Genomic DNA, 12,281 nt, shown 5'->3' with positions numbered 1-12,281 from the left:
TGAGATGTTAAGGTTTCAAGGCCACCTTTGAAAGGTCCTTCCATGTATCCCCTCAGTACCTGAAGAGGAGATGCTTCCTAGGGTTCTATACCTAAGTCAAGCAGGGACTGTGAGGTGCAGCTGTTCTGGGGCAGCTGGAGAGCTACTGTCACCAAGGGCTAGGGCTGGGACCTGGAGCAGATCCTTCTAGGACTGTAGAAACTGGCTGGATTAAAGCAGCCTAGGTCCGTCAAATAAGGTTCCATGGGGACAAAGATGTATTACAACCCAGAAGAGAATACTATGCCTGGGTGAGCCACTTCTGGCATGGAAAGCCATGACTGCCAGCATCTATGCATGCAGCCACCAACAGAGAACACACCCAGACACCAGAGCTGGGGTGGGCTGGTGTGCTTCACAGATAATTACTAATTTCAGCAGAACAAGATTTTAGGAGAAAAATGTATACCTAAGTGATTTCAGTGGAAAGTGCTGGTTGATGTTTAAACCTCAGGCTCTTCCAAATTAATAACAACTGTTTGAGGAACGTGAAGGAGTGTGTGTGGACGTGGCAGTTCAGCTCCCAGACTGTGCTTGGCAGCAGTACATGAGGCTCAAGGGAGTGCTGGGGCTTGGGCTGGCTCCAAGGTGGGGCCTGAGGCTTGGCCTTCAAGCAAGAGGGAGCCGATTTCCACTCCTTAGGCCTCTCTGCCGCATGAGCAAAAGGAAGACTCAAATTAGATGCTTTCACTAAAAAGTATACTCTTAGCTTATATGATGCGGACAGGGGTACTGACATTGGGCAGAGGGCAGGCATTCAGACACGTGCTTCAGGAAAGCTGGGACTCGAAAGCTTCCATGTAAGTTAAGGTTGCTGCGTTTAGCCAACTTCATTCCTTGCCTGATCACCTCAGCTCTAGAACAAAGTGGGGAGCAGGAAGGAATTAAAAACTGACAGCCTGAGTAGAACCCAAGAATAGCAGCCTTATTATAGTTACCAATACAAGTGCCATTCTTTTTTTTTTCCTTAAATTATTTATTTATTTATTTGTTTTGTTTTTTTTCGATACAGGGTTTCTCTGTGTAGCTTTGCACCTTTCCTGGAACTCGCTTTGTAGACCAGGCTGGCCTCGAACTCACAGAGATCCGCCTGCCTCTGCCTCCCGAGTGCTGGGATTAAAGGCATGCTCCACCAATGCCCGGCTTAAATAATTTATTTTATGTGCATTGGTGTTTTACCTACATGTATGTCTGTGTGAGGTGCTGGATCCCCTGGAGCTGGAATTATAGACATTTGGGAGCTGCAATGCGGGTACTGGGAATTTAACCTGGGTACTCTGGAAGAGTGGCCAGTACTTTTAACCTTTGAGTCATCTCTCGAACCCCGTAAGTGCCACTCTTAATGACAAAGACATAGGAGACTTTGAGGGGGAAGGCAGAAGAACTGTAATAAATGATCAAACTAACTATGCGAAGTGTTCTTTAAGCCAGAGATCACTTAGGTTTTTTGTTTTTGTTTTTCAGACAGGGTTTCTCTGTGTAACCCTGGCTGTCCTGGAACTCACTCTGTAGACCAGGCTGTCCTCAAACTTGAGATCTGCTTGCCTCTGCCTCCTAAGTGCAGAGATTAAAGGTGTGCACCCCCACCTCCCAGCTGTGATCAGCTAGTTTTAAGAGTGACAGGAAACGAGATAATTACTATATTTGACTTTGATAAAGGGAGGAGTTAATCATGGTCTGAAAAGGCAGGGATGTACATGTTGTATCTTAGATTGTATTCAATGAAATCCAGTAAGATAACAAAAATGTTCATCAGAAACTATCCACTAAACACATTCTTCCATCAATAAAGCCAAGGCCCAGACATGGGAAGTACCTGGCCATGCTTTGGAAGGACAGTTTTGGACATATTCTGTCTAGTGCACAGGTGGACTCTGCATGTCAGCAGATGCTCTGGTGGATAGAGGACGATAGAAGCCTGTGTGTCTCCAGATGTCACCAGGAAGGCTGTTCTGGAGGTGGCTGTTAGAGCAGCCTCATGCACACTAACCAGCTGGCTCTTGTGTTTCCATTCCAGGGTCCCAGGCTCCCTGGCTCTCCAGGAGTGCTGGGCCTGAGTGCCACTGAGCAATGTGGAGGCTGTGTGTTTACTCAGCTGTGTGCCATATGGTGGAATTTGCATGGAAAAACAAAAACAAAACCCTGGTGTTTACGGTAGAGGAAGGGAGTGGTGTAGCTGGCCATTTGATATCCAGCCATTTCACACTTGACACCCAGGGTATTGAGGCACTGGCTGACTGGAGCACAAAGGAGCTCTATTTTAATAGAGCTTTATAGGGCTGCCTTGCTATGCTTCTGCCATACTGGCTCAATACCATAGAAAAGTGACATCACCTCCCCTCTACTAAGTTTCCATGGGAGCCAATTGGAATCGGGGAGTCTCATGGACAACTTGGCATTTCACAGATGTCAGTTCATCTTGACTTCAAAAGATCAGGCCTAAACAATTGAATGATTTTAAAAAAAACTCATACTAGCATATTAAAACAACTAGAACACAATTTTAGTATATTCCCAAGGTGGTACAACTATACCACTTTGTAATTCCCAAATGTTTTCTTTACTCTGTAAGGAAACTCTTGTGGCTTTTAGGTATTGTCCCAGCACAGAATTAGGTAAACACTGATATATTTCTGCTATAGATTTCCTGTTCTGGACATTTTAGACAAGTAGAACCCTATTGTGTGAAACTTTTTTGGTGACACGCTTTTATTTAATGTATTTTCAAGGCCCGCCCACTACCTTAAATGACCAGTTAATATTATAGTATGTCGATAGATCAATTACTACAGTGTATCTGTTTATTAATAGATAATGGATTAATTTTACCTTTTGCCTATTGGAAGTAATACTATTTATTGTTATGAATATAACACATTCATATTCTTAACATTATTATTAGTTATTTATTTATTTTTTTTTAAACCAGAGTCTGTCTCTATGGTCCTGGCTGCCCTGGAATTTACTATGGAGACCAGGCTGGCCTCAGACTCAGAGATCTGCCTGTCTCTGCTTCCAGAATGTTGGGACTAAAGGTTTGAGGCCTGATGCCAGGCTCTATTATTATTTGGAGACAGGGTTTCACACTGTAGCTCTGTCTGGCCTGGAACTAATTATGTAGACCAGGTTGGTCTTGAACTCACAGAGATTGGCCTGCCTTTGCCCCACAGGTGCTGAGATTAAAGGAGTTTATTTAGTTCAAATGATGTGTATGTGTATACTCATATACATGTATGTGGGTACCTGTGGAGGTTAATGACATTGGATTCCCTGGAGCTGGAGTTACAGGTAGTTTTGAGCCACCTGGTAAGAGTGCTAGGAACCAAATGGGTCCTCTACAAGAACACTACACACTTTTAAACACTGAGCCATCTCTCCAGCCTTTTGTATGCATTTTTGTGTGAACATCTGATTTCATTTTTCTTGGTTATACACCTCAGGAAACTGCCAAGTCATGTGTTTGCACTGTTAGCCATTGGAGGAGCTACCAAACTTTACTGGTTGATGATTTACTTTTGCTATTCCTTTAGCAGCTAGGTTTTGATTTCCCTACATCTTTGCCAACTATTACTTACCAAACATTCTTTGAAATTATAGGCATCCTATTAGCTGTGAGGCAATAGTCTAGAGTCACTTAACAGATATATGACATTCAAAAAGTATCTCCCACCTTCTTTTCAAGATAGGGTCTCACTCTAGAGTGCTGCATTGCATTTCAGGTGCGCACCACCAGACCCAGTCCTACTTTCTTAGCTGTGTAACTTGAAGCATAAAGTTTTGAGTTTGAAGGCTGGAAAGATGAGTCGGTGGGTAAAGACACCGACTTCAGTCTTTGGGATTCACATGGTGGAGAGAACTGAGTCCTGAAAGCTGTGCACCCTGGCATGCATGCACTCACTCACACACACACAGACACACACAGACACACACAGACACACACAGACACACACACACACACACACACACACACACACACACACACACACAATGCGTTCCACCCTGCTTATTGAGACAGGGTTTGTCACCGAGACTTAGTGATTGCCACTTAGCTAGTTATGCTGGCAGCAGGTTCCAGGGATCCTGCTGTTTCTGCCTCCCCAGTGCTGGGATTACAAGTGTGCACTACCGCACATGCGCAGCTTTTAAGAAACAGATTTATTTTTTTATTTTATGTGTATGGGTGTTTTGCCTTGACGTGTGTACCACATGCATGCCTGATGTCCATGTAGGTCAGGAAAGGGCATCAGATTCCCTGGACCTAGAGCTGTAAAAGCATACATATGGTTAGCTGCCATATGGTGCTGGGAATCAAATCTGGATCCTCTGCAAAAAACAAATGTTCTTAACTGCTGAGCCATCTCTCCAGCCCCCAGACATTTGTTTTGTTTTTCAAGACAGGGTTTCTCTGTGTAACCCTGGTTGTCCTGGAACTTACTCTGTAGTCTAGGCTGGCCTCAAACTCAGAAATCCACCTACCTCTGCCTCTGCCTCCTAAGTGCTAGGATTAAAGGCATGTACCATCACATTTTTTAAAAATGTGTGTTTTGGGGTCCTCATACTTATATGACAAGTATTTTACCAAGTGAGCCAGTCACAAGATCATATATAAATTGATGTTTAATTGTTGGTGAGATGTTTTGAGTCTTAAAATTAGCTCTTTGACAGACTTTTGTTATGTTCTGTGTGAAAGGAGACAGTTTTATCCTCTGGCCTATAAACCATTCCAGAACCAACTGTTGAGCCCTTCTGCTTCTTCATTGTCCTAGCTCTATTTACATTTCAGTCACTTGCTATTTTGAAAGCTAGCCTTTTACAGAGAGATGTGTGCTCAGTAAGCTTCTACTGTGGGCAAAACTCTCCTGACTCTCTGGGACTAATACTTGGACAACTGGGTATCTTCATATAAAAAGGGACACCATACACAAAAGTTTAAATGAATATGTGTGTCAGAGACATAACATAAAGAGCTGAAGTTATAAACCTAAAATGCCGTGGTAGAAAATCTTTGTAATCAGGGCTAGCTAAAGATTTATCAGATACAAAGTGAAAAGCAGTGACTATGGGAGAGATAATTGTCTCTTCGGTAAACTGGTTTCATCATAACTGGGAACTCTTAAAAAGTCATTGTAAAGACACAGAGCAGCCTTAGATTGAGTGAAAATATTAACAAAAAGATGTGTAAAGAACATTTATGTGGGCTGGAAAGATGGCTTAGAGGTTAAGAGCACTGACTGCTCTTCCAGAGGTTCTGAGTTCAATTCCCAGCACCCACATGGTGGCTCACAACCATCTGTAATGAGATCTTGTACCTTCTTCTGTATACATAATAAATAAATAAATCTTTAAATAATAATAAAAAAAAGAACATTTATGCTGGGCATTGGTGGCACACGCCTTTAATCCCAGCACTCAGGAGGCAGAGGCAGATGGATCTCTATGAATTTGAGGCCAGCCTGGGCTACAGAGTTCTACACAGAGAAACCCTGTCTTGAAAAGAAACAATAACAAAATTACAACTGATAGATCAACAGCTGGATGTGGTGATGCACACCCACAATCTCAACCTTTCTACCACCTGAAGGCTGAGGCAGGCAGATTACACATTTGATACCAGCCTGGACTGCACTGTCTCAAAGAACAAACAATCCACTTTTAAATGACTGACAAAGGATAAAGATGATCACATAAGCATATGGCAGGAAAGGAGCATCACTGGTCATTAACGCAAATGCAAATTTAAACTGCAGTCAAGATGACTGGTAATGGAGCTTTGATAAGAGTCCCGCTCAGACCACAGTGACTGCTGGGGGGCTAGGAGGCCAGCACAGCCTCTCTGCTGGGGATAATGAGCCTTGGTTCCCAGCTTAGTCATTTGTTGGCTGGGTAACTTTGAGAAGTCACTTTTACACTGTTAGCCTCAGCTAGTGTTCAGTTTGAATAGTTTAGAGTTGACAGAAATTGCATGTGGACATGGAGATGCTGACTTTATACCCTTCCTCACCCTGCTTCCCTTTAAGGACACTTCCTATATTCTGGACTGCTCAAGCCAGAATGTGTCCCTTTCCAGTGTCTTAGCTGCCTATAGTATCCCCTCTCCTTGATCCCTACAGACTAACACAAGCCCACATCTGGATGGCTTAGTGCAACAGCTGGCATCTGTGGCTCATTCTGGCTTTAGTGCCATACCCAGAAGCAATGGCAACCACCACGAGGGCTGCCAGAAGAGGCTTTCTGTTTCTGATGTTCTTTGTGTCTTGGGCTGGCATCCAGTCACTTGTTCTCTTCATGACCTAGATCACTATTTATCATGAGCCTCATTTTCCCACCTGTCACAACCTGCTCCTTAGTTCTTATCATTTGAAAAAAACAGTGGTGCTATGGGTTGTGGTTCATGTTGTATCCCCCTCCGCCCCCCAAGAAGCAACTCTCCAAGGAGTTGATAGGATTAGTAATCAAGACAGCCTTGTTCCTAGAGTTTCATTACAGCCTCTGAGTGGAAAAAGTAAGGAAAGGCACACTTGTACATACACCGACAGCCATTTCTGTACCTGCCTGTACACACAGATGCTACAAACATGTATGATCTCTGGTGGACACCTCTTTTCATGTTGGTGAATCCACTGGCTCAGGACTAAGAAGCTTCAATAGAACTGATAAGGGAGAGAGGAAAAAAGGCTTGCCTTCCTAAAGACATCTCTTCACCTCTTGTTTGGCCATTTCCCAAACACCAGAAAGTCTGATGCACCTCACCCCCGGCTCTGAGGTCCTAAAGGCACTTCTGGAGAGGCAATGAAAGAGACTGACTTCAAGTCAGAAACTAAACACGACAGAGTAGGCACTGCATCCGTCTAACAGGAGCTCATGTGACTCTGGGCCTAAGGCAAGGCTGGCAGACACCACCACGGTCCGTTTAGTTAGTATGGCATGTGAATCAGGCTCACGCTCCCTTGGCTGTGTTTCAGATTGTCATTATAGCAAGCAAAGGTTTAGCAATTCTAGAGTAACTCTGGAGAAGAAATCCTCTCACCACAGTCTTCTGAACTGACCCAACCAACCCCTCCAGCATCAGAAGCCCATTTTGGAAATGTTCAGATTAGCACAACCACCCAAAGGGAAGCACAGTTACATACCTGTGGTGATATTTTGTTTGTGCTCTTTACAAATAAAGCTTGCCTGGAGATCAGAATGTGGAACTAGCCACTAGTTAACCATAGAGGCCAGGTAATGGTGGCACACACCTTTGATCCCAGCACTTGGGATCTCATGCCTTTGATCCTAGCACTAGGGAGGTGGAGACAGGAAGTGATATGGCTGGGTGGAGAGAGGAATTAAAGTGGGAGGAGACAGGAACTCAGCCCTTTCAGGCTGAGGAGCTGGCAATGTAAGAGGTGGCTGTGGATTGCTCCTTTGATCTTTCAGCATTTACCCAATATCTGGCTCCAGGTTTTTATTATCAAGACCAACTAGGATTTGCGCTACACATACAATCCAACTCAAGTGCTGACCCCTGCCCTGGCTGACAGACTGTATAGATAGTGCTGGCCTGTAAGTCCTTTGATTACATACAGAATGGAAAGACTGACTATTCCCAGGGCTTTTAAGCCATTTTTCTCTAGAACTATATTTTTTCAAGTAAACATTCCATGAAGCAATACAAACAGAGTTGAATGAAGTAGCTGTGTTGCCAGATTACATCCTCCAAACCATATTATCCTAACTTTCCTGGACTTGGTCCTGTGATCTGAGACACAAGAACACTGGCCCAGCCACAAAGTCTGCACCAAGTCTTCTGAGTTGTAGAAACAATGGGGCACAGCTACTCACTGGTTCACCTCACTCATCTGACTCCCAACAGAGGTCTGATGTCATCAGTAGAGGAAATAGGGCATTGAGAAAGAGCTGCTCAGGACCATTGCTGGAACCATCCATGAAAATAACTGGGAACTATAGAGGAGGTCCATGATGAATATTGCCTATCCAGAGGGACTTCACAAATATACACCAAGTGTTGCTCACAGAAGCAGACAATAGAACAATCTCTATTCCAGGCTCCATGGGCCATAAACCCAGGAAAGTCACAATGTCATCACAGCACCAATGGCCATGAGCAAAACCAAAGCTCCAGGGGAAGCCTGTCCAACCTAGGTGTGACTTGTGGTCATCTAGCCCTGCAGATGGCTTAGAACCTTATCTGGGATTGTTGCCAAACATTTTCCAAGTGCAGAACCCAAAGGGTGGACCCCACTCTCACACTCTTGGTCTCTTCCCCTACTCTCATGAACCTCCTATGTCTATACAGATTTCAGAAGAACTGGGGGAACTTAGATTGGGAAGAGACCTACTATATTGGAATTATATTGCAACAACATTTTTAAACTGAAGACTTGGGGAATCTTAAGAACAAGAAAGTAAGCATGGCTTTCCAGCTGGTGGCACCAGGGTAAAGGAGAGTAAAGGCTAATCCTATGCAAATGAGACTACAGACTGCAAGTCATCCCATGCCCTCCTGGGATGGGTTCTGTATGGCTTCCAGGCTAAGGACAGTTGAAAACATTCAAAGGACTTAAAGATGCATGAAAATGACCTGAAAGTCAGCTCTGAGTACCTACAACGATACCTCACTGGCACAGTTACACACATTCACTGAAGTTCACAGTCTGTGCTATGGTAGTCGAGCTCAGGGGTCGGCTGTCTTAGTCACTGTTCTATTGCTGTGAAGAGACACCATGATCAAGGCAACTGTTACAAAAGAAAACATTGAACTGGGGGCTTGCTTACAGTTTTAGAGGCTTAGTCCATTATCATCATGATGGGGAACATGGCAGTACACAGACATGGTGCTGGAGAAGAAGCTGAGAGTTCTATATCTTTATCTGCAGGGAGGAGGGGGAGAGAGAGAGAGAGAGAGAGAGAGAGAGAGAGAGAGAGAGAGAGAGAGAGAGAGAGAGAGAGAGAGAGAGAACTGGACCTGGCATGGGTCTTTGAAACCTCAAAGCCCACCCTCAGTGACACACTCTTCCAACAAGGCCACATTTCCTATTCCTCAAATAGTGTCACACCCTGATGACTAAGCATTTGAGTATATGAGCCTATAGGGGCCATTCTTACTCAAGACACCACAGTGGATATGAGGCAGGTGAATTAAGAGGAAGGGAAAGCTGCCCTTTATCCTGGGGTCGAGTGTGCTTTCCACTGGCTCAGGTCTAAGAAGCTTCAATAGAACTGATAAGGGAGAGAGGTAAGGAGCTTGCCTTCCTAAAGACATCTCTAGCTGGATGGTGGTGGCACACACCTTTAATCCCAGCACCCAGAGGCAGAACCAGGCAGATCTTTGTGAGTTGGAGGCCAGCCTGGTCTACAGAGTGAGTTCCAGGACAGCCAGGACTGTTTCACAGAGAAACTCTGTCTCGAAAAAAAACAAAACAAAAAACAAAACAAAACAAAAAAGACATCTCAAACATGGATGCTAAAAACAAACCATGCTTACTTAGGGCCAGGATATTGTGACCTTGAATTTAACCATATCAGCACTTTGCTTAATCTTTAAATTTTATTGTAAATTATATCTATTTAGCAGTATAACATAGAAAGCCACAGAATCATTCCTATAGTCATTGTAATGACACCTTAGTATGACTCTCTTAAGAAGCCCACAGTTAGCCGGGCGGTGGTGGCGCACGCCTTTAATCCCAGCACTCAGGAGGCAGAGCCAGGCGGATCTCTGTGAGTTCGAGGCCAGCCTGGGCTACCAAGTGAGCTCTAGGAAAGGCGCAAAACTACGCAGAGAAACCCTGTCTCGAAAAACCAAAAAAAAAAAAAAAAGCCCACAGTCATGTCTGGAGCGTGCATCTCTAAGAGTCGATGTTCAAAAAAACCTTTTTTTAAAAAAAGATTTATTTATTATGTATACAGTGTTCTGCCTGCATGTGCCCCTGCATACCAGAAGAGGGTGCCAGATCTCATTACAGAAGGTTGTGAGCCACTATGTGGTTGCTGGGAATTGAACTCAGGACCTCTGGAAGAGCAGTCAGTGCTCCTAACCTCTGAGCTATTTCTCCAGCCCTGATGTTCAAAAATCTTAAGCTCATACTACCCCTTTTCTTTCTACCTTTTTTCTAGCTTGTCCTCAAATACTTTTTTTTATGTAATCAAAGATCTGGCTTCCCTGACTGGAGGTCCCAAATGAAGAACTCCCCAGGCTTTGATCGCAGTGCTGCTCTGAGGCTCCGAGCCGCTGTTGACAAGGACACAGAGGCCCTCTGCCAAAGCCCTTTGAGTCAGGTAGCCCTGTTTGGAAGGCAGGGACTCAGGAAAATGCTCCACTGTGGGTATCTCTTGGGAGGAGCCTCTGTCACTCCAGGCAGTTCAGATGCTCCTAAGACTCAGATCTGCCAACTAGAGGCTGGAGATGGCCTGGCCTTGGGGGATGAGACCATGTTCTGTACACAAAGTCTAGTCTAGTCTATTTTCTCCATAGCGTTTTCTTTTGGGAACTGACCCTGGGAAACTCATCAAAGCATAGCCCCTTGCTACAGTCACTGGGATGCACAGAGCAAAGCTCTTCAGAGCAGGAGCTCTGTTTGGCCTTGTCAACAGCAGTACCCAAGCCTAAGATGGACTTTCTTTCCTTTTAACACCCCTACAGGTGCCATTTCTGTGCCTTTCGATTGTTACAAAGTGGTTCGTAACCCCTTAGGATGAATTCCTTTGTTTCCATAACCATTGGTTTCTACTTCCTTAGAGCCTTCAGGTTTTGGTGGGGAGTAGGGCACATTTCACTCTAATTCAAGCAAAGCTATAAAAATTCCTCAAAAAGGGATTTTTATAATTTCCTATTTAAACTGCTTCTGTTTGTCTACAATCTTTAAGACAGTGATTTCTTGATTTCTGTGTGGAGTCAAGACAGTGTGCCAGGCTAGCCTGTGAACACCTTATAAGTGTCTTGTCCTCTGACCTCCCTTGGCCTAAACCCGCTCACAGGGCGAGAGACCCAAAGTTGCCTTTTCTATGACATGGTAAGCAGTACATCCACACAGAGAACAAGTTCTGTCTTCTGCCCCACTTTCTTATTCACATCCACAGCAGACACTAGAGAGGGTTTTTGAACTAGAAATCACTTTATCCTTGTTAGGGTCTGGGGATGAAGCCCATCTCCTACCCTGTATGCTCCCCTCCTTTTGTCCCCTTCTTAGTCAGGTGACGACAGACAGAGATGAGAGCTAGCCTGTTCTTAGCCTGCCTAGACAAACAGGACTTCTGTGGTCTTCCAAAGCCCATGTTCAAACAGCTCCATCTCAGATCAATTTGAAAATGTTTAGTGATTTTCTCAGAAAGCCAGGAGCTGCTACTGACGGCACAGATCATAAGGTGAGACTACAGCCATGAAGTTCCTGCTCAGAAATCAGAACCAGAAGCAACAAAGGGAAGCCAAGTCCTAAAAATGAACAAACACTGCAATATAATTTTCCTATAACTTCCCAATGGAAGTTATGGGATGGAAAGAAGCTTTTTCAATATATGCTTTTGACAGGTTTGTTGAAGTGGCTGTAGTGTTATGAGCTTATTTCTGAGTTCCAGATTCTATTCTATTAGTCTACCTGTTTTGTGCCAGTATCATAAAGTTTTTGTTACTATGGCTCTGTAGTATAGTTTGAGGTGAGGCATTGTGATGACTCTAGTACTGCTCTTTCTGTTTAGGATTGCTTTGGGTATTTGGATTTTTTTTTTGTGCTTCCATATACATTTTTTAGATATGTCTTTCTAGTTCTGTTAAGAACATAATTGAGGTTTTAGTGGGGATTTCAGTGAATTAGAGAGTACTTTTAATAATATAACCATTTTTTTTTTTTTACAGTATTCATTCTATCAGTCTATAGTCATGGAAGGATTTTCCATCTCCTCGGTGTTTTCACTGTAGAAGTCTTATCTTCTTGGTTAGGTTTATTTGTAGCCACCCCCCCACCCCCCCCAAGTTATTGTGAGTGGTATTTTTTTTTCCTGGAAATTTTATTAGTACAGAAAGGCCACTGATTTCTGTATGTTGATTTTGTATCCTATAATTTTGTTGAAAGTATTAATCAGACCTGAGTGTATGTGTATGTGTGTGTGTGTGTGTGTGTGTGTGTGTGTGTGTGTGTGTGAGAGAGAGAGAGAGAGAGAGAGAGAGAGAGAGAGAGAGAGAGAGAGAGAGAGAGAGAGTTAAAGTGTGTAATCTAGGGTCTTTTAAATATAGGCTCATGTCT

General features: G+C 43.9%; 2 protein-coding genes across 2 annotated transcripts in view; one reads left to right on the top strand and one right to left on the bottom strand.

Annotated features, from left to right (window-relative positions):
- The window catches only part of LOC114689503 (centromere protein P), a 216,229-nt gene that overhangs the window by 2,865 nt on the left and 201,083 nt on the right, over nucleotides 1-12,281 (bottom strand). The gene's annotated exons all lie outside the window — the stretch shown is intronic.
- Ippk (inositol-pentakisphosphate 2-kinase) overlaps nucleotides 1-12,281 on the top strand; it is a 68,840-nt gene that overhangs the window by 46,218 nt on the left and 10,341 nt on the right. The window lies entirely within an intron of this gene.

Source organism: Peromyscus leucopus, chromosome 5, assembly GCF_004664715.2.
Source record: "Peromyscus leucopus breed LL Stock chromosome 5, UCI_PerLeu_2.1, whole genome shotgun sequence".
In the NCBI taxonomy this organism is placed as follows: Eukaryota; Metazoa; Chordata; class Mammalia; order Rodentia; family Cricetidae; genus Peromyscus; species Peromyscus leucopus.
This window is presented reverse-complemented; position numbering and strand designations above follow the sequence as displayed.